General features: G+C 28.5%; 1 long non-coding RNA gene across 1 annotated transcript in view; it reads left to right on the top strand.

The window, feature by feature from the left end:
- Window positions 1-435: 435 nt before the first annotated feature.
- The window catches only part of LOC148238157 (uncharacterized), an 83,299-nt gene continuing 59,973 nt past the window's right edge, over window positions 436-23,761 (top strand). Inside the window, exon 1 of the long non-coding RNA XR_015812721.1 lies at window positions 436-1,026. This is a non-coding gene — a long non-coding RNA (uncharacterized LOC148238157). The remainder of the gene's footprint in view (window positions 1,027-23,761) is intronic.

Raw genomic sequence — 23,761 nt, 5'->3', positions numbered from 1 at the left:
AATTTTTCTCGAATAAGTGTTTTCGTTCATATTTTTTATAATAATATACCTTTTAATGTTTTTAATTATTGTGCAGTAAAGTGACTATAATGAATATTTAACCATTTCAATAGATTTTAAACGGCAAGAGTGCTTAATTTTGTGTTATTATTCTAGTGTTTTTATTCATAATTCATTTATTCATATATATTAAATTATTGTGTATTATAAAGTGATTTTAAATATTATCTAAACATTGCTATATATATTACAAAATACGTAAGGAATTATTTGTGAGATAATTTTAGTGTTTTCGTCTTAATTTTATTAAATAATAATTTTCATTCGTATATTATAAGTGGTTGTGTGTTATAAAGTGGCTCTCAATATTTAAAAACATTTTGACATAATTAGAATAAATGCTTATATTAAACCCTTAAAATTTATAATGGATGACGCTAGAGATAACTTGTTTTTGGGACAATGAGGATACCGGGAATTCAAGTGATAGTGACCAAGACCCTTTTGGTCAATTGAGGGATCGTCCATGTGTCATGACAGTCGAGAGTGATTCTGAGGATTCAGAAGAAGGCGAGGATATCGAGGATTCAGACAAAACGAACCGTTTGAAGGATTATCGGGAATATATTATAATATGGGACCGGAAGGATTTGCGGAAAAAAATATTGCAGAGGAAACAAACAGATACTAACAACTAAACTGAACATCATCAGATCGTGAGGATTTACATTTCAAACAAACGAAAGTGTAAAGTTTGTGCTGCACACAAACTTCGAAAAGAAACAATTTACATGTGTAAAGAATGTCAAAGAGTGTTTCTCAACATATCATTTAAAAAATAAATATTAATATGTTGTGCTCTAAATATAAACAAATTTCAGATGTGCTCGAATTAAGCAGTGTATAATTAAAATTAGTGTTTATAGCTAAAATTTGTGTTTATACACACAATATATTTATCGATGTAAAAAGTGAACACATTGTTATTTGTCTACCATATACAAAAATATGAGGCGCTTGTTTCTGGTGAGTGACATTTTTAAAATAATCTTAAATTTTAAATATATAAGCATATACACATGTTTTAGTTAAATAATAAAATGAATTGCTAATCAACCGACTTTGAAACTTTAATCAAATTAGCTTTTCAAATGCATTTTAGAATTTAATAAAGTAAAAAAAGTTTGAAAATCGCCGTTGAATTTTTGTCATTTTTTTTGCAATAATCGTAAACATTCAATTACAATAATATACATTTAACTAAAGTTAAATATTAAAATGATCCGCTTTTCAAATAGGTTTTAGATTTTAATAGTATAAAAAAAGTTTGAGAATCACCGTTTAATTTATGTCAATTTTTCTAAATAATTGTAAACATTAAATTACAATCATATACACATAATATATAATATCCTGCACGATGAATATAAATTAAATATTGCAATCAAAAGCGAAAAGGCAATGCCCCACATTCGCGCGCGTGAATCGTTCGCATACTGTGAATCAACCGGCGGCACCATTCAGCGCTGCTGCATTTCATTACAATGGAAATATGTAAGCTGTCTGTTGAATTAGCATTACTAATTAATGAAATCAGAAGCATTTAATATAAGTTATTATTTTAAATCTCAAGTTGATTTATTTCTGTTACTCTAAAAACGCATCATAATGATGTGACAATAGTAACCGAGTGCTCGTGTTGTAACAACGCGGAAGCGCTGCGTTTGCGCAAAGGCGAGCGATTCTGCCACGTTTTTTATTCCCACAAACTGCGACACGCCACGCGAGCTTATGAATTGTGCAAATAAAAACCGAACATGTGTGATTTTCGCAACTGTGAAAAAAGACAACCAACATGTATGTGTCTCCGAGAGATCTCTCTCGAGTGTGGGAATCGATTTTTTATATCCTCATCATCGTCGCTACGCATTACGCAAAAATAGAAAATGTCGCATCGAAGAATGCTTTTGAATGATAATTTGGCGGAAAAAAATACTTTACGTTTTCACTAATTTATTACCAAAACCGGTCTGGAGATTATGTGTGTGAAAAATAATAAATTAATTTTGTTTATGACAGTGGCGTCTCGCGTCGAATTCTTGATTAATATTTTGAAGTTGTGTTTTTCCGATCATAAATTTTGATGGTGCAAAAAACATCGTAGATTATCTAATCGAGTAATCGAATTCAAAACATGCCATTTATCGTTCTAGAAATTGCGTGCGACTACGATATCGAAAAATGTTCCGGTATTTGTATACGCAATCATAATATTTGTATGCACCGTATTGATTTTGCTAGATACTGATGAAAAATTCTGCTGCACTTGAAGTACATACATATGTATGTGTGAAGATTATTGACTTATCAATATTACATTGAGAATTGATTGATGACTATTTGCCTTTAACTTTTTACTTAATTTATTTGAACAAGTAGATAAGGCGTATTTAAAAGTAATCTAAATACACTTGGGCACTAACTTCGTTGTTCCATTTCTTGCAATCTGTCCATTATTTATATTTAAATATGATATTGAAATTGATGAGGCTTTCTCCATTTTATTAGACATATCCCTGGATCAGTTATAGCAGGTTTTCCTAACCTTAGATGATTTTTAAAGACGTGTCGGTGTAAAGGCTGTTGATGTTTATTTAGAATAAGAACATTAAATTATATTTGACATCTTGTTCTAAAATCGAAGTTAAACCAGAATACTCCAAGCGTTAAATTTCAGTTGTAGAAAGTTTTTTTCTAAAGATTCACAAGTTCCATCTTAGTCAAATCAGCGTCATTGATACAGTTTTTATCAGAAAGCAGTAGATTGCAAAAAATAAATAGCTTCTAAATGAGCTCTATAATATTTCTAAATGTATTCAGATATTTCTTAAAATAAAATGCCGAGAGAATTAATTTTTTTTCTCCAAAGATATTGGCTTCTATAGCTACTTTAAAATTGGTAGCTTGACCAAGAATTTTTATTCTTGATAAATTGACATTTTTTTTTAGTTTCAAATATACGATGATTCAAAGATCTGCTTCTAATATATTTAAGAACTTCTACTGCTGTTTATAAAAAAATAGTTGTTTTAAGAGTCTTTGTTGCCAGCGCATGTCTAAGTAAAAAATACAATGAGTCACGAATTCTGAGGAGCTTTTTTCACTAAAGTATTAAAACCAGATTTATTTGTGTAAAGAGTGTAGTTTTTCTTATCAATTTTTATTATTTTTAAAAAAAATTACCGTATCAACAATGATATTTAAAGAAATTTATATTTTATTTTTTAAATGAATTTGCTCTTGGTCATGTTTATGTTAACATCGTTTAAAAATGCATTTTCAGTTTATATAATATCATTGAATTCGATTTTATAAATAATATTGCTTAGAAAATAAATTGGAAATTTTTGATTTGTAAAAACACCGACCAACTCTAAAAACACTGTTGTGTATTTATTAGGTCTTACAGCGCAGGTAGTCATTTTTATCTTCGATGTAACATTGAATTATTTACAACTAGGGTTCTTGAGTATTCGTAATTTTCAACTATTCGAATATTGAATTAAAATTGGATGGAGTATTCGAATATTCTAATATATTCCTAATTTTTTCTCGGTTTTTATCGATATTTTATTATTTAACCAATAGGTGCAAATAATCAATTAATTGCCCGTAAAATATTACTTAATTAAAAAATAATTATTAGTTAGTAATAATAATTTTAATTTATTAATCATTAATTAACTGCTCTGCGTATTACGATCAACGAAACCGTCAAAAATAAAATGCTTGATTTATTATTTATAACATACTTTTGATCAGGAATGTCATTTCAGCTTTTGCAAATCAACATTTTAAATACATAATTTTATCGAAGTTATTGTATGAAGTTGGAACGAATTTTATATACATTAAGATCGGATCTGTTTTGGAGTTTTTTTGTACGGAAGTATACAAATTAAATAACTAGAAATATATTAATCGCGATCGAATTATTGAATTGACGGAAAAAATATATGCGTCATAAAAAAAGAAATACAAAAACGTAACACGAACTTTACAAAAATTTGCAACGCACACCTGTTTTTGAGATAAGCGTTAAACGATAATAAAAAGTGGGCTTTTTGAACATTTTGTTTTGTTCAACTAATAAATTCTGTGTATTTCGGTCATAATACACACCGATAAACATTTTATTCACAAGTAAAAGCATTTTTTTTGTAAAGAACAAGCGTTTCATTTTTTTACATTTCGAAACAAAATTAAGGCACATTGGAGATGCACTAGTCACTCAGGAATATTAGGAGAAAAATATTACTACCTGTGTTGCTTAAGTATAGAAATTGTTTTATTCTATGATATATTACAAATTACGTTCAATTATTCATATAATTGGATATCGAAAAATTGCATAGAAAGGGTTCACTCGTATATATTATTATTTATTTTACGATGTTAAAAAATATATAAAACGCAATCGTTGTTTTCCCTGGGCCCGGGTTTGCTCTCAGCGGCCCTTGGTGCAATGTATTCAAATAAAATTGTGGAATGGTAATAGTAATTTTTATTCATGGATAAAAATATGTATTTCTTTCTACTTTGGTGATAAAAATATTTGTGTTTTATTTTATAAAAACTGATCTATTTATCATTACTAAAAAATATCTACGTTAAAATTTAAAAAATATATGTGTAAATATACTTCATGCTTTCCACCAAAACTGTCTTCGTAGTCATAAATTATGAGCAAAGATGCACAAACTTAATTTCATGTTTGTATAAATATCTTTCCACCAATGAAAAAATAGTACTCTTGGTTAGTAATCACATAACAAATCACAACGATTTTTATCAAATATTTCTCTATCCTAAATTAAGTAAAAAATTACAATTGGATGTAAACATTATTTGCTAAAATACTTATTTGCGAAAGTACTTCAAGAAAAGTTAATATTAGATGTGTTGATAAATATAGATATATTTGACGACGTGTAATTAAGTATGTCTCATTAAGTTGTTTTTTTAAGCTGTACCAGTAATTTATTTAAATGAATGATTTATTGGTTTATTTTTAAAAAAATATTTGTATTTCGAGGCCGTAATATAAAAATAAGTTTGAGAGGCGCTACTTTAATAAACCTTCACTCTTATAATTTAAAATAAGAGCCATGAAAATTTATCATCTACAAACAAATATTTTTTTTATTTAATACAATTATTTAACGTTTAACCGATTTATTTCGTAAATCTGTTATTGTGAATGTTTAGATTTATGTGTTTATCAAAATATTTAAAATAGTAGCCGATGGATTCATAGAATAATCATATTTTAATCAATTTTTTTATAAATTTTCCTCAAAAAAATAACTAAAAATATGTCGTTTGTTATCGCATCACGAAAACATCATGTTATCTATATTTATTATCATATTACTTACATAATTTATATGCAAATAATAAAACATAACCTCACACACTGATCTTATTCAGCAATTTCGTCAAGTATGTAAAACACACTCGTTTAAAATTATTGATGACTGTTGTGTATCTTGAATACACACACTTATACAGTGTAAAATGTATGTCGGGTTACGTAAACTATTATCGCATTCGCTTATCAAAAGGGCGACAGTTCAAACACGTAAGTACATACGTTAAAATATCCGTATGCGAGTGTGTATATTTCTTTATCGATACAGCGAAGATGGTTTTTGTTTACACGTATCATTTACTGTGTAAACAGAGTCGTTGTAGCACTGCTACGAGCGCTACGTCTTATCAACAATAAAAAAAATCGGGTTAGTCTTCTTTTAGTGTTCAGCTGATCAAATAGAAAATTAGATGGAGTTGATGTTTATAAACGGAAAAAAAATTATATAGCGATAATCTAAACATAAAACGTGTCAACCCTTCGTGTGTTCATGTAAAGATATCATGTGTGTATATTTTTATATTATGCGTAGTATATATTAGATATGGAAAAATTCTGTTTAATCTTGTAATTTTATATTTTGTTATTTGGTACTTTTATCCGTTTTGTGATGTGTGTTTTTACTGTTCAATTTTTAGATATGACTCGTGCATCCAATTACAATAAAATTGTGTGATAAATTAAATGAGCGTTAAATAAATAACTGCAAAATTAAAATGTACATAAGATGTAGCGAAAAAACGTGTAAACAATGAAGCGTCAACAAAGTAGGTTATACTTATTCAATTAATTATTATGATTAATAGTAAAAAAACAATTTGACGTAAATATTAACAAGATGCGTTTTATTTTTTAAAGAACATGACCTAAAATAATGATAATATATTGTAGCCGTTAAAAATTCAATAGAAAACGAACGTACGTTTTTACCACGTGAAAAATGAGTGAAATTTTTGCTGCACAGACCTAATTGACAATTTCACACCAGAAGCAAATAAAGAAAAATCACTTTAAGCGTTGCGGTAAATACTTCTCATGTATTTGCATAATAAATACATTCAATGATATTTGTATTTTTGCGAAATTTCTCCTGGTGTCCTGCTGTTTGTGTTTGGCTCAGCAAAATATGAAAAATATTCCCATTTTTGAGGCGTATATCGTATATCATTTGTATATCGAATCTGACTCACTAGTATATTAATTTTCACTGTCAGTGGAGAAAAACATTATTCAAAGCGTGATCATTAAGTGCTCTTAAATATCTGCGCTGCGATTGGATGGTCATCCTGAGGGGGGGTTCCGGCATGTGTATGCACACAGAGCGGTATTCGTTTTTGTTCTTATGCCTGCAAGTTGTCCGAACCGAAGTTACAACTGAAGTCGGCCGATATCTACGACTTCGAGTAAGCGACCACACTGTCGCAAATTTCATTTGCTTCTGCAGCTTCTGTCACGTACAGCCGGTATATTTGCGCGCGATCGAAAAAAGTGCCAAATAATCGCAATTTTTAATTGTCATATTATTAAATTATAAAAGTTTGTGTGGGCACTCACCAATACAATATCAATGAAAACTTTTCGGTCGTAAATATTCAATTTACGCAAAATCTTTGTCGGCTTTTGCAAAATACCATAAGGCATAAAAATAATACTTCAGAATACGAACACCACATCTGTGACTATTCTAGAATTTGCCGCCATCGATTCTAAATATGAACTCGTTATGGTGTGCCTTTTATATAAACCGATCTAGGAAAATACATAAAGATATTCGAAACGATTTTTTTAACAAAATCAAGTACCATTAATTATTTAATTTTGTATGAAAAAAATATAATAACGATATCTGTTAGAAGAATATACTATCAAAAATATAATTAATCCCTTTTGGTGCCCTAAAATATTCAAAGATATCAGTAAGAGTCTGTTGAAGTCCCCGATAAGCATGTGGTATTATAACTTGACCACGTGACCACGTTGCAGGGCTCGACATGCATGTTAACCATAGGACGCATACGCGCATAATGAAATTGAAGCGAGTTACTTGTTCTATCTCAGTTTGCGAGATACTATATCATTATCTCTCTCACTCTCGTCACTTAACACGCGAGAGAGCGAAAGGGGAAGTATCTTATCGCTCGCGCTCGAAAGAGCAGCTCCGACTTCGGTCCCTTTGACTCGGAAAAAATGCCGACAATGTTCGGAAGCGCTCGAAGCTGATCAAGTCAACTGAATTACCCCCACTTTACCTCCCGTTCTCGGTATCCTCGGACAACTTCCGAGAGATTTTAGAGCGGGCAGAACCCACTATATTCTCCGTCCTTGGCCAACCTTGGCCAACTTCCAGAGAGTCTTTTACAATATTGTTTTATTTATATATGTTTTATTCAATACAACCCTTGCCTTGCTTTACGTGTATTTCTTAATTATATTTATTTCCATAGTTAAAATAATAAAAAAATGAACTATGTTCTCATCGGTTACGTAAATTCTGCGTGTATTTGTTTTTGTGCACTGACTCTTAATAACAAATAGAGTAGTATCGAGTCTTTCAATAATATAAAAGTTTTCTATATGGAAACTATGAAATTTATATTCGTACTATTTATAATATAATATTATTGTATTTTATAAAAGCAGACTATTAAAAATATTGTAGAATTCGGCATTATGTTATTATATTTCTTATATTTCTTGATTTCTATATTATGTAGTTATCTATTAACAAAAATATGTTAAAATATTAAATATTTATACAAACCCAACTTCTACATATTTATTATTTCACTCACTAATAGCGAAGTTTTCTATAGCGTATGTGGCAGTCCCCCCTATAGCGTTCCCCCATATAGCGTATTTTTTTTTACTGTTTGTCCCTTGACTTCGCTAGACGTATTCTGTGACAGGCGAAACGCCGCCGCGCTATAACATTTGTCACAATACAGTAAGAAAATATTTATTTTTATATAGCTATGGAAAAAAATTATGATCAAGCAAATCAATGTACACGTTTTTTAGTGCATTATGCATATACTATTCAGGGGGTTTCAACCATTCTATTTTTTTATAATAAAACTATATAAATATGTACAATAATACACATTTATTACAAATCTAAAATAGCATTAATGAACCATAAAATATATTTAGATTAATGATATAACATTAAAATTTTAGCGAATTTATATTTTATGTTTATTTTAAATAAACACTGATTTTTTTGAAGAACTATTGTACACATACTTAGTTCAAAAGCTATCATTTAATTTATAAATAAAAATATAGATAAGCTTTCATCTACTTTTAGCATTAGTTTATTATCTCAGCAATTCTTGGGATTAATATATTTTTTCTTAACAGTGTCACATTCGCTTTAATTAATTTAAAAAAAATGATAAATATCCAAGACACACACACACACATAATAAATCGACTTTATGAATTATGAGCATATCCATTGTTGTTCATAAACGCTCAAGGCGCAGAGGTCTCCACCACATGACCTCTACCCATAATAAATTATAATATTTTTTACTCTTACCAAATGTGATATTGAAAGCCTTTGACAGCTCTCGATACATTATACTCTCGCGCACTATCGAAGGGATATTTATCATCCATTGAGACGTTGGATGCAAATGCTCTCGCCGCCCATGAAGATCATATGAATGGAACTCTTCATTCGCTATAGTATCAATGAGATTCTGAGAACACTTGGCAGAATGAATTACTTATTGATGGCGAGAATTAGAGCAAGTGCAAACATCTGAACCGTTGCCCCCCTTGGATGTTTCACATTTATCCCGTTGAATGAGCGAGCACATGTCCCATTAACAAAGATCTTGATTCTATAAATAAAAGTCGTACATATCTTGCAAGATCTTCAATCAAATGTGGTATTTAGGAAAAACGCCCATAAATCTTAATTAATAAATCAAAATTTAGTAACCGTTTTTAGATTAACGTGTTTTTACGCAAGACATAGATATCCGGTTGTATAATATAATATAATAAATAAATCAGGGAAACGATGGAAAATTTAACTGAAAATGAAATTGAATAACACAAATCAGCGGATTTAAGATATCATGTTATGTAATTTGATTCACTACGCAATTGTCAACTCTACAGGAAAGACAAAAAATGTATGGTTTACTTTTATTCTCATGTTGTTTTTATAGACTTTTGATTTGTTAGTAGTTTATCAATGTAGACCAAAAGGTTCCAAGCCTTATGAAATTCTTAGAAATTGTTCATGTATACTCGGAAGCTACTTGAAAAGCAGTTAATCTTTATGATAGTTGCTTATCTTTATTGGGCGTGTTTATACATATAAATAGAATTGCTTGTTAGTTAATTGTATATAAAGGGTTATTAAGCAAATTATTCAATATTTATTATTATTTCTTACCATAAGTGAGATCAAATGAAGCATATCTAAACCAAAATTTGACCAATAGGAGAGCGCAAAAAACAATTATCACTTCTCAGAAGTCAAAAATCCACGTCAAAAGCAATAAAATCGTGCCGTCGCCGTCGCAGTGGGAACGCTCGTTACCGAGCGTTCCCACTGCAACGCCGCCGACACGATTTTATTGCTTTTGACGTGAATTTTTGACTTCTGAGAAGTGATAATTGTTTTTGCGCCCTCCTATTGACCAAAATTCGGTTTGAATATACTTTGATCAGCCCTCTTATATTAAAAGTCCATAGTAATATCACAGTATCGTGGGCCCGAATAAATTTATAAATAAACCCTTTCATCATTATCAAATGGTCGCCCACAAATGGCCACCCGTAAGTTATACAATTTAATAAAATAGAAGGTACAAAGACAGGATTAAACAGTATTGTCACTTGTCTACCTTTTCCTTCTCCCTCATTCGTCCAATCTTTGCCATAGAAAATTTATAAACGTCGCAACACTTAGTTTATTATGGATTAGAATTCATATCAACGCTGAAATGTCGAGAAAACACATGTCCAATTAATGTCAGTAATTGGGAAGCATACAATTTAATTTATAATTGGTACAAATTCATCATGTTCTCCAGATAAATCTGCACCTGATTGCTACTGATTTTTTGTTGTTGCAATGTCTGACTGAAAAAAAGTGTTTCGCAACGCTTGGCCCACCCATTCGTTCCCTAGTCGAATTTTGTCGTCTTGATTGCATTCTTACGAAGAATCTACTGAGTCAACAGCCATTAAAAATAGTGATAAAAAGAAACCACTTGAACAAACTGACTGTTCCACCAGAGTCCATTTGCAATGGTTCGGTAATGTGTTGACACTGGCGGTGATGCAAGGTGCTATAGAACCAGTCTGTATACCTCTCTGCAGATGGTTGATAAAAACACGAACGTGCCATTCAAATGGTAAGAAGGATGTGATAGGTTGCAGACATTGAACTTGACTAGGCGAGGAGCTAATCGAATTCGAAAGGCTTCCAAATCTACTATTCTAGCGTTGCCAACTTGGAGCATTAACCATAAACACTCGTGGAGAGCTAACCATATTCATTATGTTTTATATAATCTCTAGATTTTATAAAAGTTATATAAATAGTCATACTTTAAAAATATTTTAACTATAGATTGTTAAGAATAATGAGTGATTAAAAATTATTTTGTAAATATTTGACCTAACATTCATTAATAATTACTGTACAATATAAGAAACACCCAGATCAATGTTTAACGCATAAGTGAAATAATAAATAGTTTGTTAAATTATATTTTTGTTCTTTTGTTTTTTTATGGATATTTATATATTTTCATATCATATAATATTTATGATATTCAAATAAATTTGAATTTATATGGGCACAAAAGTAATATTAAAAACTGTTTGAGATTACTATTGTTGTATTTTGTAAAAATCTGATATTATTATAAATAAATCGACCAACATTAAGATAGTCATTTGTTTTATTATTATTACATATATGTAGACATCTATAAAACAGATTAATAAAGTAATTTGAAAATTAATTTAGTCAAGTTTAAAACCATTAATAAAGTGTTTTTAAATATATGCGTTTTATATGCATGCAGTTAGTTTTGATTGTAAGTAGGGGAGGAAAGGGTTATTACAATATTTTCTTAATGTATGTATTATACATACATATATAAATAAACAAATGAAAAGAGTAAAATTAAGTTTTGAAATTATAAACTTAGATTTAGTAAATCGTAACATCATTCGATAGCTTGAAAAATATAAATAGTGAATCATATCCATGTTTTCATTTAGAAAAACTATATTCAAATTCTTTCAGATATACATATGTATGTATATTAAGAATTTTCTTTGAATAAGGAACATTTAATTGTACTGGGATTCCATATTAAATATCCATATTCTAATATGTAAAACATCATGTATCATACGAATATGAAGAGTTACTAAATTCTTGAAGCGTCTCGCATTTATTTACATAATAAACCGCAATATAAAATACATTGTGCAATAATTTCCATAATTGTTATTTGTGGGAAAATAAAATTTCTGTAACATTACTCAGGTTCTACATATACATATGTATAATACTTTCACAAATATAAACCAAAAAAATATTTTTTGGTGTAATAAAAAAAATAAACACAATTTTGTATTTATATCAAAAATATTTTTTTATTCAAAATTTATATTAGATGTACAGAGTGCATGGGACCACACAATAGCCCTCGTTACGACCAGAAGAAATCACATAAATAACACGCAAGTGTTGGCGAAACGGTCACGGATATAATAAATCACTGGATTCACAAGATTCCTGTTGCAGTATACGACCATGGACAATGCCCATCAAGCGAATGTCACTTTATAATGGTGTATTCCTATTTCGCTATAGATTTATCTAATCTCAATGATGAATAAATAACATACTTATATTGATCGTAAACTGTAATTATAATTAATAATTCATAAATGATATGTCAATGCTTTACATACATTGATTTACTACTTATTTATTAGTTGTTGATTGTGTTTACATCGTTGTAATGAATTCATACAATATATAAATAATAAGTGCTGCTTTAAAATTTTTATTTAATTTAAAATAAGTTTTCATAAAAATGCAAATATTCAAGAAATATGTTGTAATCAAATAAATTACATCTTTATCATGAATAAAGTCTTCAATAATATTTGGGTTACGAGCTAGAAAGGTTAACGAGTTCCGATATGAATTAATTATTGTTGACGGTATTTAAGGAATGAAACATTACAGCGATTGTTGAAAACATTAATTTAATTATCATTATGGATATGAACTTATTTTAAAAAATATGATCCGGATCAGCAATGCTACCATTTACAAGTAGTATATAATTTCATTTTCGAGTAATAATGACATCGAGCTATAATAAGTTAAAATAAAATCATAGCACATATGGATTTTTCTGACGAATATACTTAAAGTATTAAAATACTTATTAATGCGTAAGATGGATTTGATTTTCGTTTTGTTAATAATAAATCTTACTCAAACATTAGCTTAGTTTTTGTAAACATAAACATTTAAGTTTATTTTTTACACAATTAAAAAGTATACAGTGTCTCGTATATTTTCTTTATCTTCTGTCAAAACGTCGGATTGTTTGTTTACCGGCAATCATTAACACTTTGTAAACCAAGGACATAATCTGCATGTTCACGGCTTTCTAAAACGCAAACTAGAATGCAATGTTTACTAACTGCCTTATCGGTGACGCCATTGAGATGTTTGATTGCACAAAGTAAAGAACAACTATATTTACAATATTTTTGTACCTAATAGTTAAAAAATATATTCATCAAACCTCACAACTACAATTATTTAGTAAATATAACTTTTTAGTGTCACTTGTGCATATGTATGTACTATATATAAAATACATAGTTAAATGAACATTTTTTACTTTGCATACTGTTCATTTATCACAAATACGCCTTAACGTTTTGAAATCGCCATAAATCAATTATTGGTAACGATTTAAAAGTGCTCAAGATAACCAAAAAAAAAATAAGTTAAAAACGGAATCTAAATTCTACTCGTCCAACGCTTTCGAAACTGCCTAATTTAGTTAACAGTTGCTTCAGTTGCTAATTGCTCTGTGGTGTTGCAACAGAGTGACACAGTAAATTGCACCTGTGTTTTTCTTTCAAACACATTCTAGCGCTTTAACCCTTTTCCTGCTTTCGGTGCCGAGGCGATGATTCGATTGGAAAGACAAACAAAGCCGCCCAGGGGTCGCCAACGGGTAGCCGCTGCGTTACTAAATTGGAGTAAAGTGGCGAGGGGTTATAAACGAACAGTCAAACAATAAAGAGAGTTGATTATTGGTTGACGAGAGCCATTGTTGTAATTTAGTGATGACTTGGCCCACAACTTGGACATAATATCAACGTCTGCGGGCTCTTAGCTACAGTCTGTCCCAGAAGAATAAAATGTTTATCAAAATAATTATAAGTATCAATGATATTTCTGAAAAAAAATTTCTCTCGAAAAATTAGAGTTATTAATTTCATTTCTCAATTTTTTATAAACTCTGTAGAAAGCCGTCATACATTTTTGCAATCTGCCGATTCCCACGCAAGATGGTTTCTTCTTATCTGATTAAAAGTGTAGTTTTTAGATTACTAAAGCAAAGATAAAAAAATTTTGACATTCAAATATTTTCAGCCACTATTAAAAGCTTGCAAGAAAGCATGTATATTTTCAAAAATATGGCACAGACCCTCCCTATCCTAATCAAAAATATTTAATAAAAAATGTAGTGCTTGTGTAACATTAAAAAATATTCGTACAAATTTAATTTTTGACAAAAAAGGCTCTATGAAAATACTCAAGAAATCATAAAATTTCTTGAGAAATAAAACTCGCGAAATTCTCGAGAAGAAACATTAATCAAAATAAAAAAATGTATATATAATTTGAAAACTTAATCTATCTTCATCAGTGTGAAATTAAAGAAACAATAAATAGACAAATATTTTCAAAACATTCACATACATACATACATATACAAAATTCCTGTTCTGGTATTATAATTTAGCTAATGCTATTTTTTTCTACGATATACATTGTCATCAGCGTACTAGATTTGCAAGTATGTTATTACTATTCCATTATCTTGTCGACGTACTATGAACGCCAGATTATTTACGATAATATATGTACATATCTCACATTTGCGTTAATACAGTCAGTTCGAGAGCTATCCATTTTATCATTATTCATAATTGAGAAAAAGATAGCAAGTTTGAGTTTACACCCCTTCTTCTTCAGCTCCAAAGTACACGATACGGATTTACGTTCGATAAACTTATCATGATAGATATAAAAAATATAGTAATGATTTTTATTTCTATAAATTTGTTCAAAATATAAATAAGGTATAGTATGTATTTTTGTTTATTTAAAAAAAACTACTTGTATATGCTTTCTGCGCTACAGATAAGATGGATGTGAACATTCTTATTAAAAGTCAACTTACATAAAAACACAATTTTCGGTGTGTATGATATTCAATACATTAAATATATTATATTATATGTAAGCTAGAACTTAATTTGTACTACCTAGATTGATTTGAATTAATCATCACGATATTCATTCGTGAAATTAGGAAAATCTAGGAAAACCTAATCTGTAATGAACGATCGGAATTATAAATATACAATAATCATTATTTTATTGCTGTTTCCGAGATATTTACAATAATATTTGTCTCAATTATTTATTTATTTTATAAAAAAATATACTGCATTGATTCGTGCGCTGATGGCTTAAACTTTAACTTTTTATCATATAAATCCATCAATTAATATTATAAATATATTGTATATATTTATTAAATTATAAAATATCTCATTCCTCTTCTCTTTTTAATACATATATTAAAAAACTATGGATTTTTAATTATGTATTATAATATAATTTTTTACCATATAAAAATCCCATCTAGATTAATGTTTTTTAATCTGTATCATATCTGGAAGATCGGAATTCGTGATTATTATATATTATAATTTTAAACGATCATCATAGACTATGTTTTCTTAGATTTTCCTAATCTGATGGATGAATAATCGAAATGAAATCGAGCTAGGATGTGCATTTATTGATTGTAATCTGTAATAATATTTACAATATATGTCACTGAATTATAGACATTGATTTCAGTCTGGTGTCTCACTACTTACTTGATGCATTGGGCCAACGCCTGTCATATTACAACGAAAAACTTAAAATATATACATATATAAATTTAAATATTATTAATTTTTTTTAAAATTATATATCTGGATTTTATTTTCTAATTATTTAGTTGACATTTGAGCCTACGATAAATCCACACACATAAACACAATCATATCTCGCGCACAAATAATATTGTATATATTTTTGTGTAGCGAGATAAAGTGATTTATTGTTCATCGTGTACTCAAACGTGATGGGTCACATGCAATGTATATCAGTGGTCAGACATCGACAAACACGCATCGTTCGCTCTTTGGACCCTTTTCAGTGGTCTTCAAATGGACTATTTTTACAATCGCCAAAAATATAACTTCAATAATTTTCAAAAATAATTATCAACTTAATAGATTCCAGTACAAGTTCTTATATAAAAATAAAAATTTATGTATTTTTCTGCGAAAGGCGATGAGGACACAGGATAAAGTAGCTATCTACCGCAGGATAAGGAAACCGCCAAGGTTTACACAAATCGTCAACCATTGTGCGTCGTATTAACTGTCATATTGTTGCATAATTGTATACTTGTAATATCGCAAGAAAAATATTTGTTTATGTTAGAAAACACAGACATAAAATACTACAGTTATTTTAATTTTTCTATAGCGTTTGTTTAATTACTGTATTAATCAGCTGTTGCAATACATTTATGATAGGTGTATCATCAGAATTTACCTGTTTTTCTCACTTAAATATTAGGTAAAACAGTGGCGTGCCGTTTACGGGAATATATAAATATAAAAAAAAATAAGATATATTGAATTTCACATTTACGTTATTTTTTTAAATATTATATTTCTCTATTTCAAGTATACATTTATTTATTTTAAATCTTACCTGACAGACATAAGTCCAATGGGTTACAACGGGGTAAATCTGTACCAACTGGGTAAGTCAATCAGACATAATGAAAATATAATTTAACTGATGCTGCTCTAAAATGTATATGAAACTTAATTTGACAGTTGCGAAACGTCCATTTGCTTATCAAATCCAAATCTAATCTAATGCAAACTTGCCTTCTCTTTCTCAACTATGAATAATGATGAAATGGGTAGCTCTCGAACTGATTGTGCTACCGCAAATAGGGTAGTGCTCTAGCCTCTGGTATATAAACTTAGGATGCATCCAGAAGCGGTCGATCAAAACGATTTTTTGTCAAAATTGTTCCAAAAAAAAGATTTGCGGCCCGTATTTTAAAAAATATTTTTTCGACAATATAATGCATGAATAAAAGTAAATAAATAAATGGATTAAAAAGGTATTTGTAGTCAGACGTCTTATTAAATTTTATTGCTACGCGTAAATGACACAATAATGGTTCAGCGTATAAAGTATTTATAGAAGTACCTGAATGTAAGGAATATTGTTTAAAGACTTATTATTGCTTGAAACATGAAATATTCATAAATAATCAGACGGGTAATTTTTTTTGAGTCGAAATTTGATCTGCTTCAAACAATTAATTTAAATTTCACTGGGCAATATCAGTGAAACTATATTTTATTTTTTTAAATGAAACTCAGAACAGGATTTTATAGGTTTACAACTGTCACTTGAAAGCCACTACTTCCGTCGTTTTTTTACGCGTTTAAGGCCTTGTAAATACTGCATGTAATTTCACTACAACCTGTCAGATAAATTATATTTTCACTAGTAGAAATAAATTTGTATCCGTGAAAATGTAATCCATTATGATTTCACTGAAATGTTAGCGAGAATATATTTTCACTGGTAATTCGCATTCACTGTAAGATATTCATAATTTTTATTTTATATAATAATATATTTTCAAAACTGCAATTTTAACTTTAAAAATATATCAAGATTCACTTGACTGCGCAGCATGAAATTTCTCGATATATTTTAAATACTGACAGTACTTTGCTATTGACATACATATATAATAATGGTCGAGGATTGTACTTGCGGTTTTATAATACAATCAGATTATTATTATTTTTCTTAGATTATTATTAAAGATACCCACACAAATTTTGATATTAATTAAATATAGACACTTCATCATTTCCGTGTATTGTTCTCTTTGCGGTCGATTGAAGACTTTATATTATTTTACTGACAGTCCGCAGTTTGTTACGACCGCAAACTATTATCACACCGCAATTATTTTAACATTATCACTCCCAATTTCTTTTCTCGTCTTTCAAAAGTATAATAAATAATATTATTAATAAACATCTTATTACGATAATCGTTATCAATGAACATATTTGTGTATTGTTATTTGTAATTTTATTATTATGGCCGATTGTCTTATCTACACAATACACGAGTGAGTTTTATTTAGTCCTACATCTGTCATCTTATCGACGTAGTAAAACAAATCAGCATCATAATCATCGTACGATATTGTATACCAAATGATAATGACTAATTGCGTGTCATTCCAATTTAACAATAGATAGAAATTTGACCTTTTATATTATGACAATAATCACTGGGCGAATGTCGTTTATTAATCAACCAAACAATTGTATTATTAATATTAAAAAATAAAATGTAGATAATATGTGTATATGTTAAATTTAATAAGCTATGAATCAGTATTGATTTATATGAATTACAATAATATTTACGCAAATTTAATTAATAATAAAAAATATTATAATATTTACTTTTTTTTGAGCAATTGATAATGTTTAAAATAATTATAATTATTTCACATTATATGATATATTAGGTCATTGGAATATTGCACTATATGCAAAATTAGATTTTCTGGAATTTGGAATGTCATATTACGAACCACAATATTATATTACGAACCACAAAATCACACCATATTTTTTCAGACAAAAAATGACTGCAACAGGAAAAATTATGTTTTTAGATATACATTCGTGGTTTTTGCATTATTGTGCATAATTTAATATTCTTAATGACTTATGCAATACATATCTTTTGAGATAAATTCATTTAGCTAGTCATTAGTGATTAACATTTATTAACATATTAAAATAAATTAACTTTGAAGCTAAATCGATAAGGAATTTATGATGTAATAATAATAAAAATATTATGAATTATTATATGTCTTCGATCAAGTTATCTCTGTTTACTTTATATAATAATTTGTTTTGAAAATGTAATTGTTATCAATTTTCTGTTTTTTGCTCGCTAATAAGTCATTTTAATTATTGTAAAATAATATTTGATAACTTAAATAAACAATATTGCTTAAAATATTTTAACTTCGCTGTTTTTCACCACCTGTTGAGTTGTTTGATATAATTATTCAATTTTTTTTCAATACGTCAGTCTGCTCAAAAACATATATAATATAAACAATACTCCATAGATAATCTAAATCACTCCATATTTCTAACAATATTATATCATCTGCATATAAAATCTTAATTTGTAACTGGCAATTTTTTTTAAATAATTCATGACAAACCTTGTCAAAGGCCTTCTCAAAATCTGTACATACAACGTCTACTTGAATTCAGCGTCGTTCCACAGTAGCTAACATTTTGTATTTATAGCGGCGACAAAATTTTTCAATTATTAAATTTAGATTTAAAAAGTATTCGACAAAGTTTGTCAGTAACTTTCGTAATGACGATTTTAACATTGAAAGCTGTTGATAAAGAAAGATTGCGAAAAGTTGTTAAATCTAATCAAAAAAAAAAACGTTTGGACAATCGCGGTAAGCATAGAGATTTCTCCTGCAGCTGTTTCACGATATTTAGATGCAATAGAATAGGTGAAAAAAAAATTAACAAATAGGTACCGCACGAACTGATTGAATGGTAAAAACATAATGTTTTAAAATTTGGCTTTGCTAGTTCTCGAAAACAATAGGGAATTATTATTAAAGAGAAGCATTACTTGTGATGAGAGTTTTTTTAATACAAAGCAATATAGAGGTATTCAGGAGAAATTATTTATCGATTATTTCTTAAAACTATTACAGCGAAATATTGTTGTAAACAAATTAAAACTATTTATAGAAAATTAATTTCGTCTCATCCTTCATATTCCCTTGACCTTTCCCCTGCAGATTATCACATTTTAAAATATATAGACTTTTCTTAGCATAGAGAATAGCGTGGTCCTTAAGATCTAGACTGGTAACCCAGACGTCGCGGGCTCGAGCCACTGCAGCAAACTCGAATTTTTATTTATAAAAATGCACTATAATTAAAAATCGATATCAGATGCAAAGTGACATCTATTGATATTCAAATACACAGCATAATACATGGCATCGATTCACCGTGGTTAATACTTACTTGTAATTAAATATTTAATTTTTTTTTTCTGTACGTTACTTTTTATGAAAATTAATTCAGCACTTAAAGGGTTACACAAATAGCGTTTTATAAAAAAATCCAATTTTTATGAAACAACCTAATAAAATTCATAGGTGAAGCAACTTGTTTTATATTGATATTTTATCATTTTAATGATATACAAAATTATGGTAAATAAATATTTCTTGTATCATTACAAAATAAAACTATTAAAATTTTGTATGATTTCTTCACTAGAAATATAAAAAAATAGTTCAAGCATTGTTTATTTTTTCATATTAAAAAAAATACACGATAATATAATTTCTCCTTATTTTTTGCGATTATTTTTTATTATATTCTTATCAGAATGTAAGTATTGTCAAAATGTATTAAACATTTTTTTAGTACTTCTTGCGATAACTGAAATCATTGTTTATTATTTAGTGGGGTAATTACACCAAATTTCCGATTATTAAAAATAAGACGTCTACAATAAATGTATACTTTTTTATTAAATAAACATAGGTTGAAGAGTTCAAATATTATTCAAGACAACCACTCGCTTTCGGTTACACAACGTTTCGTTGACTTTGTCAATTAGAGACGATTCTGTTTTTGGACATAATAGAAGATCGTGACTGAAATACGAAAGTGAACATAGGAAATCTCTATTAGCCCTTCTAAAATTTTTAAGATAATCAAAATGAGCGTCGGCTCTTAGAAACGTCGCCTCTAATGCACTTCAAAATCTTCCGTTCTTAGCGAGTGTTTATTTTTGATATATATTTAAAAAGCAAGCTAAATAGATTTAAAACAATTATATGCTTATTATTATTATTTATAAAATTATTCACAAAACAACTCCTATAAGGAAAATTAATGATCGAGTCGATTACTATTTTATGTAATTTCTTAGAAGATCATTCGCTTGAGTTTGTTTTTAACATCCCATTTTATTACTGATCAAACACAGTTTAATTTAACAAGCCTAACCACAAACGTTTTATTACTTATGTATATATTTTTTTAATACGTAATATTATTTATTTTTTAATTATAATATAAACGCTTGCTCATAAGTACAATAATTTTTCGTGTTTTTTGGAGAAAATTATTTTTTCGAAGGTCGGCCACAATCATAAGAACACGAGTTGCATACCCACAATGTGTGTAAATCATGCTCTTCTTATATACAGTGTGTCCCAATTCCTTTTGGTGGGTCACGGTCGCTCTGAGAGCATTTCACTGGTGAGAAGAAAGAAAAACATGTAATATATGTATACGATGTGTCCATTAAAATACAGGTATCAGAGAAAAAAAAATATCATTTAATTTATTTGCCAATGAAAAATTATTTTTTTGCGATTTCTGTGTCATCGTTTGCTTTAATAAAATATATATAAAATCAGATTGTTGTTAAAAATCATTTTTACATCTAAACATAATATAATATTGCTTCTGCTTTTATATTATTGTAATAACTATAATACAGATCTATAAATATTGGGGTATATTTTGCTTTTTTTAGTTGAATATTATCAACAAAGAATGGATCAACTAAGTAGATATCATTTTTATTTAATTTAATTTAATAGAATATTTAAATGCATTTAATCGATCAAAACGCGGGAAAAAAATATTGTTGTATTTTATAAAATCAGACACTATCTATATGTTAAATCATAATATGTTAAAATATGTATCTCGATCGATCTATGAAATATGATAGTAAACATAATTCCCGGATTTATTTTTGTCTAGAGCAATAGATACTCCTGCACTTGTCACGTGCACGATCGACGAATGCTCACAGGTAATAAATAATTATTTAATGATGCAATACAAAAAAATCATATTGAAATAAATCTAGAGAATAAAAAATATAATAATAAAATACTGAAACGATTTAATTTATTAAAATATTGCTAGCTTTCACAATATTGATTTTTCAATTTTAGAATATTATGTACTATATATTTTTAGTGAATTTATATTTTTACTGGTATAAATATAATTTTATTAACTAGGCTAGTTAAAATGTAGCAAAACAATTCATAAATTCATTAGAAAATATTTATATATTCAAATTTTGTAATATTTATTCAAATTTTGGCCTTAACAGGTGATATAGTTTAACTGATAGCGCTAGTGAAATTATATGCTACTCTAAATTATTTGCTGTTCAAATCCAAATCTAACCTTATTAAGATATATGACTAGTTAAGATACATATCTACCGGTGAATATGATTTCACTGAAACATCAGTGAAAACATAACTTCACTGGCAATACACATTCACTGTAACATATACATAAAGATGTTCTACGTGCATGTACTTAATTAAAATTAATGTCTTACATACAATAATTTGTAGATATTTGTAATTTGTACGTAATTTTATAAATAGTATTTATATATAAATAAAAATATAACTATGTATCATTTTCTACACCCAGAACCAATCTCGAAAGCTCAGGCTAAAAAATATTCATCTCATAAATTTTTACTAAGAAAATTAGGCTTTCATCCTCAATAAAAAAAAATTTCAGCATCTGTACGTGAATACAATCTATTGGTTCATTTTTAAAGGTTTTCCCTTTTTAAAGTGCTGTTATTTGCTGGGAAAATTTAATTTTTAGCTTGTAAAATACTTGTAGTGTTGGCAGGTAAATATGTAGCTATTAAATTATGATGGAAATCACCTATGCGTGGTGCATTGTCAGAAATGAAAAGTATCTTTATGATTGCAATTTATTTTTCTTCTGGAATAAATAAATTATTAAAACAGGAAAAAGGAAATGCATTAGTCGTTAGCAATGGCGTCTTTTATTAAAATAATTAATTTAAAACAATTTATTTAGTCGAAGCGTCGTAACTCGAGGACTACCTGTATATCAAATTTCCGATAGACTATTCGATTATATTTAATTTGAAACAACTATTTTTATTCATCTTAAATAGCAAGATAATCTCAAATATCAATCTGTACAATATATTTTGATTTAATGATTCAATAACAATACTTTTATATTAGATTTCAATGCGTGACACAAACCTATTTTAAAGTATTTATTATATAATAATTAAAAATACATTTAATGCTAAATATATACGTAATCATGTCGTTTAAAATAGCTGTTAATTTATAATTTTAATATTTTAAATACCCTATTTATCATAGGGTTTCTCCAGGTGAGACACATGCAATGTGATACTATGCGACCTTTCACCTTTTTCGAAGTAATAACTTTCTACGGTCCATCGAGCGACGGAGATAACTTATCCCATCCGGCGGCTATGGTCGAAAGTGAGAGTAAATATTTCACTTTTGATTATGATAGACATAACAGGGGGCTTTTTGCCGTGAAAACTTTCACTCGCGTGCCCGTCGATGGCGACGCCTGGCGCCTTGCGAATATATACATTTCCGCGACTTGTCTACAGACTGACCGTGAAATGTTTGTCGCTTTGTTGTTAGATTAGACCGAGAATGAAAGGTATCGAACCAAGCTATTTATTCAGTAATATCCAGCGTACCAGATTTATGCCAGATACGGTTAAAGTACACAAACGCAGCATCCCCAGATTAAGCATTCCATAAAATATAATATAAATCAATATACCAAAGAATCTGATAATATATGTTTTATACCAGACTATTTTGAATTATTAAAAAAAGTTAGAGAGCATCCCTGAATGCATACATACATTGAGAAAAAAATATATAAAATATTAGCGGTCAATTCTTCTACGATTATCCAAATGAATCGCAGTTGGCAATTTTAAATTTATTTAATAATTATTACTTGACAATAACA

Source organism: Plectrocnemia conspersa, unplaced genomic scaffold (genome assembly GCF_051122295.1).
Source record: "Plectrocnemia conspersa isolate PC_06_02 unplaced genomic scaffold, ASM5112229v1 ptg000002l, whole genome shotgun sequence".
NCBI lineage: Eukaryota > Metazoa > Arthropoda > Insecta > Trichoptera > Polycentropodidae > Plectrocnemia > Plectrocnemia conspersa.
The sequence above is the reverse complement of the archived record's forward strand: the minus strand, read 5'-3'. Positions and strand labels throughout refer to the sequence as shown.